This window comes from Bubalus bubalis, chromosome 2 (genome assembly GCF_019923935.1).
Source record: "Bubalus bubalis isolate 160015118507 breed Murrah chromosome 2, NDDB_SH_1, whole genome shotgun sequence".
NCBI classification, from domain to species: Eukaryota; Metazoa; Chordata; class Mammalia; order Artiodactyla; family Bovidae; genus Bubalus; species Bubalus bubalis.
This window is the reverse complement of record NC_059158.1, coordinates 57,864,791-57,881,305: the sequence shown is the minus strand read 5'-3', so window position 1 is coordinate 57,881,305 and position 16,515 is coordinate 57,864,791. Positions and strand designations below refer to the sequence as shown.

Here is a 16,515-nt window from a genome sequence, read left to right as displayed (position 1 = left end):
GAATATGTTGGAATTTGAAAGCCAAATAATTTAGTATGTATAGGAAAGGGAGAAACTAACAACAACATTTTTTGCTGGCTGCTTAACATATATTCTCTTTTTTAATTCTCAAAAAACCCTCTACGGGAGCTTGTGTTTCTTCCATGTTGAAAAGTATTTCCTTACCTAATGTAATATCAGTATTACTTAATTCACTTTGTGTGCGTGTAAAGCTTCATAATCTTGATATAGGCTTTAAAAAAAACTAGTAAGTTTCCGAATTAAGGTACCCTGTAACCAGATGACAACAGCTGGCTGCAGCCACCCAGTACAGATGCAGGAATAAGGGCTTGTGTGGAAACGTGCTCCATTGATATAGAACTTGGTGTATTTTCCATGTATGTGTCATCTATACATACTTCTTCACTTGGAATAATTAATTCAAAATGTAAAGTTTCTTTAGAATACCTGGTAAAGAAAACAAGCCTGTTTTATTTTTGTTTCTTTTTTTTAAATCAGTTTATCACAAACAATTTTATAAAGAGTTCATGACCAGAATGTTCCTTTATTACTCACCCTAAATCTTAGCTGGGGGGTCAGAACTCTCCCAAGGCTTGGGTATAGCCCTAGGGCTTTGGAGTAGATGGAGTAGATTAGTATCTATATATAATTTTTCTCATTTGGTTATGCTTTCTTCCTATTCCAAACAAGAGGGCACTGATCAGCCCAAAGACATATGCCATTCTCTGATTTCTCTGCTGTAAATACTTCTTTTGGCTTCCCCAAAGCTCCCCATTTACTGAAGGTATGGGATATAAACGGTTCTAACTGAAACGCCCTAGAATACAGAAGAGCTCTAAGAAGAAAAAAGTTTCTTCTGCTCATGTGATACAGATTGAAGGCGAGCGCTGAGGCCAGACAGAGGGCTGTCCCATGAGGTCATTCAGGGAAGTCTGCCTCGCAGCTGGTGCTGCATGGTATGCAGTAGGGTGATGTTCTCACGCCCTGGGGTCACGCCCTGCTGAGCCACTTCTGAGTTTCAGCCCAAGGGAAGAGTGACGAGTTTACCAAGGGCTGTGTCCTTGAGATAATCTAGGCTGAGCATACATTACTTCATTTCCCGATGGTCTAAATGGTCAAGGTCCCTCCCAGTAACAAGGAAAACTGGGATATGTAGTTGACAACCCAATAGACATGTGTCTACCTAGAACTCAGGGAGTTCATACAAAAGTAGAGGAGAAAGGATACCACGAGATGACAGCAATCTCAGCCACACTCTGACAAAAGTTCAAACAGAAGAGTAGCTATACAATGGTAAAGCACTTTTTTTGTTGTTGTTCCAACTAGGAGGTTGTTGTTATTCAGTTGCTAAATCATGTCTGACTCTGTGACCCCATGCACTGCAGCACACCAGGATTCCTTGTCCTTCACCATCTCCCAGAGTTTGCTTAAACTCATGTCCATTGAGCCACGATGACATCCAACCATCTCATCCTCTGTCGGCCCCTTCTCCTCCTGCTTTCAATCTTTCCTAGCAACAGGGTCTTTTCCAACGAGTCGGCTCTTTGCATTAGGTGACCAAAGTATTGCAGCATGAGACCTTCCAATGACTATTCAGAGCTGATTTCCTTTAGGATGGACTGGTTTGATCTTCTTGCTGTCCAAGCTTCTCTCAAGAGTCTTCTCCAGCACCACAGATTGAAAGCATCAATTCTTTGGTGCTCAGCCTTCTTTATGGTCCAACTCTCACATCCGTACATAACTACTGGAAAAACCATAGCTTTGACCACACATACCTTAGTTGGCAAAGTGATGTCTCTGCTTTTGAATATGCTGTCTACGTTTGCCATCACTTTTCTTTCAAGGAGCAAGAGTCTTTTAATTTCATGGTCATTGTCCGCAGTGATTTTGGAACCCAGGAATATCTGTCTGTCATTCTTCCATTTTAAGTTTTTAGTATCTCTCCTCCACTATCATCCTTAGGCAGCAACTTCTAGCTGTGTCCTCAATAGCATCTGGCCACCACTTCTGCCTCCCCCAAAATTAACTGTTAACCCAGAAGCCAGCAGGATCTTTCTCAAATGCAAACGAGGCAACATCACTTCTCTAGTTAGAACTTACCATAAACCTCTCGTTGCAACAGAGAATAACATCTGAATGCTGTACTGTGGCCTGGAAGGCTGCCCTATTGGCTTCAGTTTACATCTCTTCCTTCTCGGTACTCTGCCAACTTTTGTTGTTTTCCCTGAACAAATCAAGCTTGCTCTCAACTTGGGTCTTTCCCTTCTGCTGTTCCTTCTGCTCAAGGTCATATCTTCACAAAGCCTCTCCTAATATTTAGCTTCAACCCAAACATGACCTTCTCAGTCACATTTGGGTTGAAGGCCATCAGTTGAGGCCTTCCACAAACCCTCAGCTAAAGCACCCCACCTAGTCACTATCTGTGATATTACCCCCAAATGTTCTTCATAACATATGTCTTGGACACTATGATTTATTATCCGTTTACATGGTTATAGCATATAAGCTCCTGGAGACAGAACGCTCTCTTGTTCACTACTGGATCCAGAGCTCCTGCTGGGCAGCTATGAACACATAGCAGGCACTCTGTGAATATCTGTGAGCTGACGGGCTTGGGTTTTGTAAAACAGCAAAAGTATCTAACAGCGATTAGCACAGGACCTTGAACATGACAGGTATTCATTACTTACTGAATGAATAGGTACAAACTCCAGTGAATCAGAGAGACAAGGAAGGCCATTTGAAAAGACTATACATAAACATTTTGTGTTTAATTAGCAATTTTCTAAATATTAAAGAAATCAATAATCTTTGTAAAAAATACAGATGAGTCTAAAGAGAAGTCATACATACTACTGAAAGAAAACCATCATCAACATCTGGGTAAACACACATATAGACTTTTTTTCCCTAAGTACATGCACACACACACAATTTTTAAAAATTGGTATCATACATAATATGCAATTTAAATAGAAAACTTCTCAAGTATACTCACCAAGAAATCATGTTTATTTTAAAGTATGAAGATGAATAGTAAGATACATTAGACTGTGGTGTACTTCACTTATTGATTTCAGATGGTGATTATAGAAAATAGAGAATAAGATTTGCACGGGCACATATTTCACCAGTCAAACTCATGTCCCATGTTAGGGGTTCTCTGCAGAGAAGGGAAAAAAGACTTCTTAGAAAAGCTTGTCAAGCATGAGATGCTGCTTATTCTTATGTAGGTCTAACTTTCCTTCCTTTCTACAGAAAAGCATTGATTGCTTGTCTTTGAAGGTTCCTCTGTCCATGGGATTCCCCAGGCAAGAATCATGGAGTAGGTTGCCAGTTAATTCTCCAGGGGATCTTCCCAACACAGGGATCGAACCCGGGTCTCCCACGTTGCAGGCAGATTCTTTACCGTCTCAGTCACCAGGGAAGCCCTTCCTAGCAAACGATGATGACAGTGGGAATTCCTGGCAGTGAGAGCTCAGCGCTTCCATTGCCAGGGGCCCAGGTTCAATCCCTGGTTGGGGATCTGAGATCTGGCAAGCCTTGGCACAGCCAAAAACAAAACAGTAAGTTTTTTTTAAAAAGATTTGTATCACTGGAAGAAAACTATCAAGACCTAATATTTTTATCTTTATCATCAACTTATATATAATACAAACTCCCATGGTAGAACTGCTATCAAAATGTCAGGAGTGGTGTCTTCCCTGGAGGTGAGGGGAAGCAACTAGATTTGGAAATCTGGTGTACAAACGTATATGAATATACGAATGACATTTATAATCCATATCTACCCATCCTCCCATGAACATATGTAGTTGGCATAGATTGGAGCAGCCCTCATTTTCAACAAAAGAATCTGAAATGAAGTATTTGGGTGCAGTCTAAAAAATGACAGAATGACCTCTGTTTGTTTCCAAGGCAAACCATTCAACATCACAGTAATCCAAGTCTATGCCCCAACCACTAATGCCAAAGAAGCTGAAGTTGAATGGTTCTATGTAGACCTACAAGACCTCCTAGAACTAACACCAAAAAAAAAAAGATGTCCTATTCATCATAGAGAACTGGAATCCAAAAGCAGGAAGTCAAGAGATACCTGGAGCAACAGGCAAGTTGAGCCCTGGCGTACAAAATGAAGCAGGGTAAAGGCTAACAATTCCATGGACGGAGGAGCCTGCTAGGCTACAGTCCATGGGGTCGCAAAGAGTCGGACACGACTGAGCGACTTCACTTTCACTTTCACAGGCTAACAAAGTTTTGCCACGAGAATGCACTGGTCATAGCACCCTCTTCCAACAACACAAGAGACAACTTTACACATGGACATCACCAGATGGACAACAACTGAAACCAGACTGATTATATTCTTTGCAGCTGAAGATGAAGAAGCTCTATACAGTCAGCAAAAACAAGACCTGGAGCTGACTGTGGCTCAGATCATTAGCTCCTTATTGCAAAATTCAGACTTAAATTGAAGAAAGTGGGGAAAACCACTAGACCAATGACCTAAATCAAATCCCTTATGATTATGTAGTGGAGATGACAAATAGATTCAAGGGACTAGATCTGGTAGACAGAGTGACTGAAGAACTATGGACAGAGGTTTGCAACATTGTACAGGAGGTGGTGACTAAAACCATCCCCAAGAAAAAGAAATTCAAGAAGGCAAAGTGGTTGTCTGAGGAGGCCTTACAAATAGCTGAGAAAAGAAGAGACGTGAAAGGCAAAGGAGAAAGGGAAAGATATACCCAGCTGAATGGAGAGCTCCAGAGGACAGCAAGGACACATAAGAAAGCCCTCTTAAGTGAACAGTGCAAAGAAGTGAAAGAAAACAATAGAATGGGAAACACTAGAGATCTCTTTAAGAAAACTGGAGAGAGCAAAAAACATTTCATGCAAAGATGGGCACAATAAAGGACAAAAATGGCAAGGACCTAAAAGAAGCAGAAGAGATTAAGAAGAGGTGGCAAGAATATACAGAAGAAATGTACAAAAAAGCTCTTAATGACCCAGATAACCATGATGGTGTGGTCACTCACCAAGAGCAAGACATCCTGGAGTGTCAAGTCAAGTGGGCCTTAGGAAGCATTGCTACAAACAAAGCTAGCAGAGGTGATGGAATTCCAGCTGAGCTATTTCAAATCCTAAAAGATGATGCTGTGAAAGTGCTGCAAATTTGGAATACTCAGCAGTGGCCACAACTGGAAAGGTTCAGTTTTCATTCCAATCCCAAAGAAAGGCAATGTCAAAGAATGGTCAAATTACTATCAATTGCTCATTTCACATGCTAGCTCAAGATTATGCGCAAAATCCTTCAAGCCAGGCTTCAGGAGTACATAAACGGAGAACTTTCAGATGTACTAGCTGGATTTAAGGCAGAGAAACCAGAGATCAAATTGCCAACATAACATACAGTGAATCATAGAAAAAGAAAGGAAATTTTAAAAAAATATCTACTTCTGCTTCACTGACTACACTAAAGCCTTAGACTGTGTGGATCACAACAAACTGTGGAATATTCTTGAAGAGATGGTAATACCAGGCCACCTTACCTGCCTCCTGAGAAACCTGTGTGTAGGACAAAAAGCAACAGTTAGAACTGGAAGTGGAACAACAGACTGTTTCAAAATTGGGAAAGGAGTACATCAAGGCTGTATACCGTCACCCTGCTTATTTGACTTATATGCTGAATACATCATACAAAATGGCTGGATGACTCACAAGCTGGAATCAAGATTGCCAGGAGAAATATCAACAACCTCAGATATGCAGATGATACCCCCTAATGGCAGAAAGTGAAGAGGAACTAAAGAGCTCCTTGATGAAGGTGAATGAGGAGAGTGAAAAGTCTGGTTTAAAACTCAATATTCAAAAAATGAAGATCATGGCATCTGGTCCCATCACTTCACAGCATCGGGTCCCATCACTTCACACCATAGATGGGGAAAAAGTGGAAACAGTCTCAGATTTCATTTTCTTAGGCTCCAAAATCACTGTGGACAGTGACTGCATCTATGAAATTAAAAGATGCTTACTCCTTGGAAGAAAAGCTATGACAAACCTAGACAGCATATTCAAAAGCAAAGACATCAATCGGCTGACAAAGGTCTGTCTAGTCAAAGCTATGGTTTTTCCAGTAGTCATGTATGGATGTGTGAGTTGGACCATAGAGAAGGCTAAGTGCTGAAGAATTGATGCTTTTTAACTGTGGTGTTGGAGAAGACTCTTGAGAGTCCCCTGGACTGCAAGGAGATCCAACCAGTCCATCCTAAAGGAAACCAACCCTGAATATTCATTGGAAGGTCTCATGCTGAAAGTGAAGCTCCAATACTTTGGTCACCTGATGCAAAGAGCTGACTCACTGGAAAAGACCCTGATGCTAGGGAAGACTGAGGGCAGGAGGAGAAGGGGCCAACAGAGGATGAGACGGTTGGATGGCATCACGGCTCAATGGACATGAGTTTGAACAAACTAAGGGAGATAATGAAGGACAGGGAAGCCTGGCATGTTGCAGTTCATGGGGTCTCAAGAGTCAGACACAATAGCGACTGAACAACAATTAAGTCACAAAACATAAAAATATTGTGGGTGTTTACAACTTCTTTTAAAAAGGCATTATTTGCATTAAAAATATGTCTTCTAATTTCAAAAATATGGGAAATTTGTGTTAAAAGATAATGGGGGAAAAAGGAAAGCACTGGAAGCAACTGGAAAAGTATGCATATAAATACCACAGTCCTTTTTGCTTTCAGCCTTTTAACTATGCGGAAGAACACGCACATCGTGTCTCCAGTTCTGACTTTGCCCAGATGCCTGTGTGACTTTGGCCAAGTCAGTTTCCCTCCCTGGGTCTTTGAGTCGTCATAACCAAAATAAAACAAGAGAGTAAAAAAAAAAAGCCAGCACTTGTTACACCAGGGAGCCCACCTAAGCAGCAGAGAATGTCCCATCCAGCTCTAGCAGTCTATGATTATTGCTGTTGAAAAATACATTGACTGTGTTATTTTGTACAGATTAATTATATAGGGTGTTGCTTTTTTTCCCTCTCGCCTTTTTGTTTGTTAAAAGGATGCTGGTAGGTAGTTTTGCTGCTGCTAGCTGCTAATAAGTCGCTTCAGTCGTGTCCGACTCTGTGCGACCCCATAGACGGCAGCTCACCAGGCTCCCCCGTCCCTGGGATTCTCCAGGCAAGAACACCGGAGTGGGTTGCCATTTCCTTCTCCAATGCATGAAAGGGAAAAGTGAAAGTGAAGTCGCTCAGTTGTCCCTAACTCTTAGCGACCCCATGGACTGCAGCCCACCAGGCTCCTTGGTCCATGGGATTTTCCAGGCAAGAGTACTGGAGTGGGGTGCCATTGCCTTCTCCAAGGTAGTTTTGCTAAATGGTGCTTTATCTGCTTAAAATTTATGGTGTGAAACGATGGACATTTCTAGTATCTATCAGTTAAATTTTGAAAGGCTCTGATGCTGAAATGGCAACCCACTCCAGTGTTCTTGCCTGGAGAATCCCAGGGACGGGGGAGCCTGGTGGGCTGCCATCTATGGGGTTGCACAGAGTCGGACATGACTGAAGTGACTTAGCAGCAGCAGCAGATGCTAGTTGACATTTTAGTTGAGTCAAAACCCTCCTCAGGTGGGTTTACCACGGGTGGTCGTTGTTCCTAAAAGGAGGCTGTGACTTGGCTCAGGAAAGACTGTGTTCTCCACCGTCAGGAAGACTGTGGTAGAGAACACAGTCATTTCAGAGCTGCGGCCAGTGAGACAGGGGACTGGATGGGGAAACAGAAGTGTGCTATATGGTTTTCAAGAGAGAAAAGGAATTTGCCATAAGGGACTGTTGGTATGTGAAGACAAAATTATGCTGAAGCCCTCCAAATCCTGTGACTGCTAAAGACCCCATTGCTATCCAAAACAACTCTCTGGAAAGGAAACATGACCTGAACTCTCCTGCTGTCTTGGACAAGGGCCCAGAGGATGAGAAGAAAAAAAGAACAACTGAGTAAAAGGGATGACAGAGAGAATGCCCCCATGGCAGTCACTGTTAAAATGCTCGGTTAGTACTTCTAGGACAGAAGGAGCAAACTCATGAAAGTGCCCCATACAGAAGTGGAGCATTCCACCTAAAAGGTCCAGCCACAATTCTAAAACCTTAGAATAAAGTCAACAGGTTTACCATGGGTTGAACCTTAGAATAATGCAGTTCCTTGGCTTGTTTACCACAACGCTTTCTTTAGAGCTTCTACTTGAGGAACTGGGGTGGAGCAAAGAATAAAAAATATCCTTTCTGAGCTTGCCTCACATCTAGCTTGAAAACAGAACTGCTGACTGGTAAGGCTACCAGTTTACGTGGTTTCAGTGCGCTTTCAGAGTGCAAGCACGGGTAGTCTGCCTGTTTGCATGACAGTGCTGCACACACACACACACACACACACACACACACACACACGAACACATACACACCTGCCTCGTTTATCCCTCTGGGTTAGTGTTTCTCAGTCTCAGAACTATTGATGTTTCTGTCTAGATGATTCTTTGCTGTGGGCCTGTCCTGTGCATTGTAGGATGGTTGGCAGCAGCCCTGTGCCCTTCCTCCCCTCCTTGCCTCCTTCGTTCCCCCACCAGATGTAGCAATAAGAACCAACAATGTCTCCAAGCAGTGCCAAGAGTCTCCTGGGGAACAAAGTCTCCCTTGGTGAACATCACTGCTTGAGGCTGAGATGAGGACATTTAGCGAAGGGGAAGAGAAGACTGCGACCTTTCCCGCGGAAGAGAGAGTGAGGAAAGATGCAGATGTTTCTTCTTTAAGCCACTCTGTGTATGGATGTTATTCACAGATGCCTACCAGTGTCTTTTAGGAAACTGGTCTTATTCTAAGCAAGCCAGTATTACAAATACCATTTTAAATTGTAACTTAGAACTGCTTTTCCAGAGAATGTCTTATTGGATTCAAATATCTGTCTTGAAGAATGCTCCTGATTCGGTCATCGTTTTTACCACTTGCGGTACTGTAGCCTTCCCCGTGGAAGAGCATCAAGTGATGTTTTGCTTTTGTCCCCAAAACTTGGCAAACTACTCTAGAAACACTGTTGAAAACACATTTTAGCAGAATGACTTTTTTTTTTTAACTGTGATCCTCAAAGAATCCACTTTGTCTTCTAGCTGGGAGAGCACCTCTCTTTGTTCTGAATGTGACTGAGGTGGAGTCACTGAGGCCCATCTCACCACGTGACTGTGTGGAAGGTGGAGTCAGAGGCCCATCTCACCACGTGGCTGTGTGGAAGGTGGAGTCACTGAGGCCCATCTCACCACGTGGCTGTGTGGAAGGTGGAGTCACTGAGGCCCATCTCACCACGTGGCTGTGTGGAAGGTGGAGTCACTGAGGCCCATCTCACCACGTGGCTGTGTGGAAGGTGGAGTCACTGAGGCCCATCTCACCACGTGGCTGTGTGGAAGGTGGAGTCAGAGGCCCATCTCACCACGTGGCTGTGTGGAAGGTGGAGTCACTGAGGCCCATCTCACCACGTGGCTGTGTGGAAGGTGGAGTCACTGAGGCCCATCTCACCACGTGGCTGTGTGGAAGGTGGAGTCACTGAGGCCCATCTCACCACGTGGCTGTGTGGAAGGTGGAGTCACTGAGGCCCATCTCACCACGTGGCTGTGTGGAAGGTGGAGTCAGAGGCCCATCTCACCACGTGGCTGTGTGGAAGGTGGAGTCACTGAGGCCCATCTCACCACGTGGCTGTGTGGAAGGTGGAGTCACTGAGGCCCATCTCACCACGTGGCTGTGTGGAAGGTGGAGTCACTGAGGCCCATCTCACCACGTGGCTGTGTGGACGCAAACTACTTTACCGCCAGCGCAGCTGTGACCTGCAGGGACAGCGATCTTACTGAACAACCTTATGACCAAACCTCATACTTCACAGTGACTAAGAAGTAATATATCTTAACCTCAAGCTTAAGGATACACCCTTACTTAGTGTTTACATCCTATCTTGACTTGTATTTTGTGCCTAAAGAATAGGAAACCATCATAAATGGTGAGGTTGTGTGCGTGTTGTGTGTGTGTGTGTGTGTGTGTGTGTGTGTGTGTGTAGCAGCACTCCAAGCCCCCTCCTTCTACAATTTATTTAAACCATCATTTACTGAACACTGATTATAGACCAGGATTTGTGCCAATTTTAAGCAGATTTGTATTTTGAAAAAAAAAAACCAGCTGTATATCTCTTTAAATTGTGTTGTAATTAATACTTTCTCCATTATTTTGATATTAGTGAAGATTACCACAAAATTACTGTTTTTTTCCAGCTATAAATTTTAGGACAGAAATCAAGAAAAAAGAGACGGACTCTACAAAAGATAGGCTGGATTTTTATAAAGCCAAACATCCAAGTTTATCAGATTACAATATGTGGGGACAATCCTGTTCCCTATTGTTTTACTACCTGTAGATAAGTAAGCAAAAAAAAAAAATTCTCTTGGGCTAAATTTTTATTTTCAGCCAGATGGATGGCAGGCCCAAGAACATCGCAGGTAAAATTCTTGAAACGTGTAATTTCAGACAGTTTGTGGAAAAAAATATATACTTTCTGGCCTATACGTGAGTCATCATAGTTTTCTGAATTTGCTACTGATTTACAAGAAATATGTTAAATATAAGTAAATAGGAATATTATGAATATTGTTAATGCATTTAAGAGTCTTAACTTTAATTCTTACTTGCTTTTAGATTCTATCTTCTGTGTTGGGGGCTGGGCCTGTAAGCTGGTCTCGATTTACTTGGCTGCATGGGAGTTATGTAAAATTATCCAACTGATATAGGCCAGGTGTTCACAACTCTTTATGCACCAGGGACTACACTGAAAGCTTTCCAGGAGTAGGTGGCTCTGACCTATAGCAGGCACGACAAAGACAGCACGTGGGCCTATTTTCAGCGTCCCTTAGGCAAGTTTTCTCCACAAACTCATCAACTTCCTCGAGGCTCCCTGCCGCCCCCGCCCCACCCCGTCACGTCCCCTCTCCCCTGTCATCTGAAAGAACTGTCTCTGGCCCCACCAGCACTGAGATGCGGAGCCTGCAGCTGCACAATGGCCTCACGCTCTCCCACTGCCGAGCGCGGTCCTAGGTGCTGCCCCACGTGCCACCTCCGCCGTCTCTAGCTGGTCTGAGCGGCACAAAGACCCTGGAAGCTCAGAACATGCCTTTTTGAAGCCTTCCAACCTCAGCTCTATATGTCTCAGAAAATTGTACCTTTGCCACCTTTAACAGTGTTACTTTTAAAACCTCTCTTGCTCTTCCTCTCATTCTTTTCATGCTGTTTCTAATTCTTGTTTCTTGGTTATTGTTTTCTAAGGAGGGAGAAGAAACAGATTGAAAACCAATTAGAGGATATTAGAGAAGGAAAGAGGATCCATTAGAGGAGAGTACAAGAGGAGGATGATCAGTATTGGTTCTGGAACAAAGCTGCTGCCACCAGACAGAAATTATTGTTTGGGGTGGGAGTGCGTGGCTGCAGTCACAGAGCCATTGAGCGGCCAGAGTCTCAGCAACATGTTCCCAGCCCTGGCGCCAGCATTCCCATCCTCCCGTCACTCACGGCTCTAGTGTCTTCATACAAAGGCTGCTCAGAAATTAGTTGAGGAAGTACAGACAATTGTTATAGGTTGAAACATGCTGAACTCCTAACCCCTAATATCTCAGAATATGACCTTATTTTTCTATTAATAAGTGCAGATGTAATTAGTTAAGATGAGCTCACCCCAGAGTAGGGTGGGCCTGTGATCCAAAATGACCAGTGTTCTTAAAAAGGGGAAATTTAGATATGAACATTCACAGACAAGAAGAATACCAGTAGAAGGTTGGAGTCATGCTTTCATAAGCCAAGGAACTAACAGAAACTAGAAGAGAGGGTTGGAACAATCCTTCCCGTTGCCTTCAGAGGAATTAAGGCCCTGCTGACACCTTGATTTCAGACTTTCAGTTTTTAGTACATATGTACATGAGAGAGTACATATTTGTTTAAAGCACCTGCTGCTGCTTCTGCTGCTAAGTCACTTCAGTCTACCTAGTCTGTGGTAATTGGTTAAAAGACAGGACAAGCCAACTAATACTACAACGTAATAATGAAGGAGCTGTCCTGCTCTTGACTAGGGATCTCCCTGCATGGGTACTGCTTTGATGTGGCTAAGAAATGTGCACCATCCAATGCAAACACCTAGAATGAAACCCATGTGTTTTGATAATAGACATACACATGTAGGGACATAAATAAAAACATGCTGCAACAATTTCTAGGAAACTCCATAAAAATAATAATTGCTGAAGCTACCTGTTCCAGTTATCATGCGCACGTGTGCTCAGTCATATCCGACTCTTTGCGACCCCATGGACTGTAGCCAACCAGGTTCCTCTGTCCACGGGATTCTCCAGGCAAGAATACTGGAGAGGGTTGCCCTTCCATTCTGCAGGAGATCTCCGACCCCCTCCCCCCCACCAGGGATCAAACCCTCATCTTCTGCATCTCCTGCATTGCAGGTGGATTCTTTACTGCTGAGCCACCAGGGAAGCCACTATGGCTATCATAACCAAATGATAAAAATCTGTGGTATTCTTGGTCTTTTTACATGTCAGAGGAGCTGTATTCCCACGCACCTGGACAGTTTCATGAGCTGAGCACTCCAGGTCACCTCCTTCTATAACTCAGCACTGTAGGCAGATTCTTTACAGTCTGAACCACCAGGAAAGCCCATAAGTCAGCTCAACCAACATTTATTAACAAGACGATGTATCAAGAATTCTTAGCAAGGGCAGTTGAATAAAGCATCAGACACAATCTCAGTCCTTAAGTAGCTTATTGTATAGTAACTAATAAGGCAGAATTCTAGAAGAATCTTTCATCTATCAACCCATAAGATACTCTGTCCAATTACACCCAAGAATGTTCAAGATTCTTAGTTATAGGTGATGGAAACACAACTCAAGCTGGCTTAAACAAACGAAACCCTGTGTTTTTGGAGGGTGAAAATATGACTTAGTGTAATAGTCAGGGTTCTCCAGAGAAACAGAATCAACAGGAGAGAGAGAAACAGGAAGAGAAAAGGCAGGGGAAGGGTGGAGGAAAGGAAGGAGAGAGAGACGGACAGAAGAGAGCTCTTTAAGGATTTTGCTCATGTGATTGTGGGCTAATTTGTTGGGCAGGCTGGCAGGCTGGAAAATGAGGCAAGAGTCTTGAATCCGAATTCTGCAGGGCAGTAGTCTGGAAACTCAAGCAGTGTCTCTGTGTTGTAGTCTTGAGAAGAATTCCTTCTTGGGAAACCTATCTTTGTTCTTAAGGCTTTCAACTGATTGGATGAGGCCCACTCATATTATGGAAGGTAATCTGATTTAACCAAACTCTGCTGATGTAAATGTTTTGTGGTTATTGTTCAGTTGCTGAGTCTTGTGCAACTCTTTGAGGCCCCATGGACTGCAGGCTCCTCTGCCCTCTGCAGACTCCAGGCTCCTCTGTCCTTCACTATCTTCTGGGGTTTGCTCAAATTGATGTCCAGTGAGTCAGTGATGCTATCTAACCATCTCATCCTCTGCTGTTTCTTCTCCTTTTGCTGTCAATCTTTCCCAGCATCAGGGTCTTAGCCAACAAATTGGCTCTCTGCATCAGGTGGCCAAAGTGCTAGAGTTTTCGCTTTTGCATCAATCTTTTCAATGAGTATTCAGGGTTGATTTCCTTTAGGATTGACTGGGTTGATCACATTTTAAAAATACCTTCACACAGATACCTAGACTGGTGTTTGACTAAACACCCTGGCAAAGCCTAGAGAAGCTGACAGAAAGTTAAGCACCACAGCGAGTGGAATCCAGGGAGTGTCCCAAAGTCATCAGGAAAATCCACCCCTCCCATCTTCCTTGGTGAAGACTTTGGCTGGCTCATCTTCCAGTTCATGCCCTGGGGAACCCGTCACTGTGGCTGAGGGAATGTAATGCCTTGGTTGGGGCCGGGAATGGGGAGACAGGCTGTTGTGTTTAAGAAGGGAGGTTGAGAAGACGTCAGGAGCTGTTCAACTAGAAGTATCTCACCAACCAAGGGCATGCGGAGTGTGGTTTTGAAGCAAAAGAAAACATTTTGTGCAAATCCAGTCCTTGGGTACTTAGAGGTATGAAAGACAACAGAGAAAGGAGAGACCCTTTGGGGAAAATGGAGGGTTCTTGCAGGACTGTCCTATATGCTCCTGCCACTGGAGGTGGGTAGTTACATCAGCGGTCACACCAGAGACCATATGCAATTAACAGACTTATATTACATTAGCTAGATGTACACAACCTTTGAATCTCATGAAATTTTCCTTTGAGGAAAATTTAGTTTTTCTCATTGATTTGAAGTCAGTAATTTCTGTTCCTCTGAGCACAGAATTGCTTTTAATTATAAATGCATGACATTTAAAATTATTTAAATACAAATATTTTTACACCAAGGGGTGTGGAATGCAGGGTGTGGGATGTGGGGATGGAAGCAATGAATTTTTTCCTGTGCAGAAACTCTGCTGGAAAAATATTTTCCCTTAGTCATCGTTCCGAAGAATCATTCCTCTCAGGGATGCTTGTTATTTAAAATTAAATGGAATTGGCATTTAGAGATTCTTTGAATAATTTAGCTGGACTTGTTTCAGTGATTACATAATGGTTGCAAATGGGTCAAGGTCCCAGTTACGCTAGGGAATTAATAAATGTTATCTGTTTATGTGGTCATTATTCATCTGCCTCCCCTCACCCTCGTCTCTTTCACCATCACGGCTGCTACCCCACTCCTCTCCACACTGGAAGCTCCTTGAGGACAAAAACTTTTCATTTCCTCGCTCCCAGGGTGGTCTCTGAAGAGTTTACTGCCTAGGTGCATGTTGAGCTTCACTCAACATTGATATCTGGGGAGCCTGGGCTCTTAGGAAGGCAGAGAGTTCTGTGAAGCCTCAAGGGACAAAGTTCCTGTTTTTTTTTACGAACAAAAGTCAACACCAATGTAACAACAGCTTTACAACTTTCCAGATGCACAGCGGCCACCGTTAGCAGCTGTGGACACGTCTTACACGCAGCGAACATCTGTCAAATACTGGAAAACAGTTGCAGGCGAAATCTGAAGCATGTTTCCTATATACTCCCTCTTTGCATTAAAAAAAGATTCGCTTCCTCAACAACTCTGCCAGCTAGCCTTCCCTTTTCAGGTTCAGTTCTCCCCATCCTCTTCGCGCCTTCCTCTTATTGGAACAGGAAAGACCTCCCTTTTATCCTTTTTACTGGTACATTAGCGGACTGATTAGAATTTGGAATTAATGAATCTCATTTGAATTTCTTTCTCTACTGTAAAATGGAAGAATGTGTTATCCTCTGAAAGGAAATTCAGGTATGAATAAGCATGTGGCGAGGGTCCTCCCTTCCATCCACAGGGGGCTCCTTCCTCCTCCCCCTCCCCTTCTGCTTTCCTTCTTGGGGAGTGGGTGGGAGAGGGGCACAGGCAGGGTAACTCTGAAATGCAATGATTTTAACTCCTTGAGGGTGCCAGAGGGAATCAAATGGAAAAGGTGGCTATGCTTTTTTTTTTGCCTCTAACACCTACTTCTGGGACCTGAGCAGGGCTATGGATCATAAGGACCCATTTCTCTACAGAGGGTAAGTCCACCTTGCCTTACCCTAGCCACTTTAACTAAGTCCCTTCCCTGGATTTTTTTCTTTCTTTTGAACACAGACCAGGCCCCTCTCCTGAATTTAACCTAACTTCTTCCATCCATGAACTTTAACAAAAACTCCCATGTGCCAACCCAGAATAGCATTGTTAGGAGTTCGCAAACTTCCTTGCTAACGTGAATACAGTGGTTAATATTATTTCCATTTTACATATGAGATTTCCAGAGGCAAGGTAACCTCCCAAGGTTACAGCACTCAGAAACCAAGTCTGGAAGCCTGAGTCTTTCAGCTCCAAAGCCCATATGGACTCCCAGATGTGTTCTAATGTCACATTAGACACTAGAACCAGCAGTTTGGCATTCATTTTTCAAAAACTGACAATATTTCAATTCTGCTGCCTCCCTAACCTGACATCTTGGGTCACAACCCCGTGCCTCCTATATTATCTCTGTCCTCACTTCAGTATCTCTGGGGTACCTCACATTCCTCCTGAGCAAAACTGCTCCTGAGGTTCCCGTCTTCAATTTAATCAAGTTAGTTGCTTAGAGATCTAGGATCCTCGATTTTCCCCTTTATCTCTCTTTTCCAAAAATTGGTTACCAAGTCCTACAGATCCTCTCTGTCACATGCACACACATACAAACACTGCAGATCTACTCCAGGATTTGCATTTTGTCAGAGTTCTAAGCGTTCTCTCATTCACAGCTCCATCAAAGTACATTTTTTCTAAAACGCATATTTAATTCCATCACTCTCTTGCTTTTAAATTCACAGGATAAGGTCAGATCCCTTAGCTAGGCAAAGGCGACCCTGTGCTCCTCCCAACCTACTAGTCCCTACCATAAC

General features: G+C 43.4%; 1 long non-coding RNA gene across 2 annotated transcripts in view; it reads right to left on the bottom strand.

Annotated features, from left to right (window-relative positions):
- Nucleotides 1–16,515, bottom strand: part of LOC102412532 — a 62,606-nt gene that overhangs the window by 15,417 nt on the left and 30,674 nt on the right. The window contains exon 5 of one of the 2 annotated variants that reach the window (XR_006546538.2): nucleotides 2,999–3,161. This is a non-coding gene — a long non-coding RNA (uncharacterized LOC102412532). Of the gene's footprint in view, nucleotides 1–2,998; nucleotides 3,164–16,515 lie in introns of both variants that reach the window. The other variant, XR_003105927.3, reaches the window with a different exon arrangement.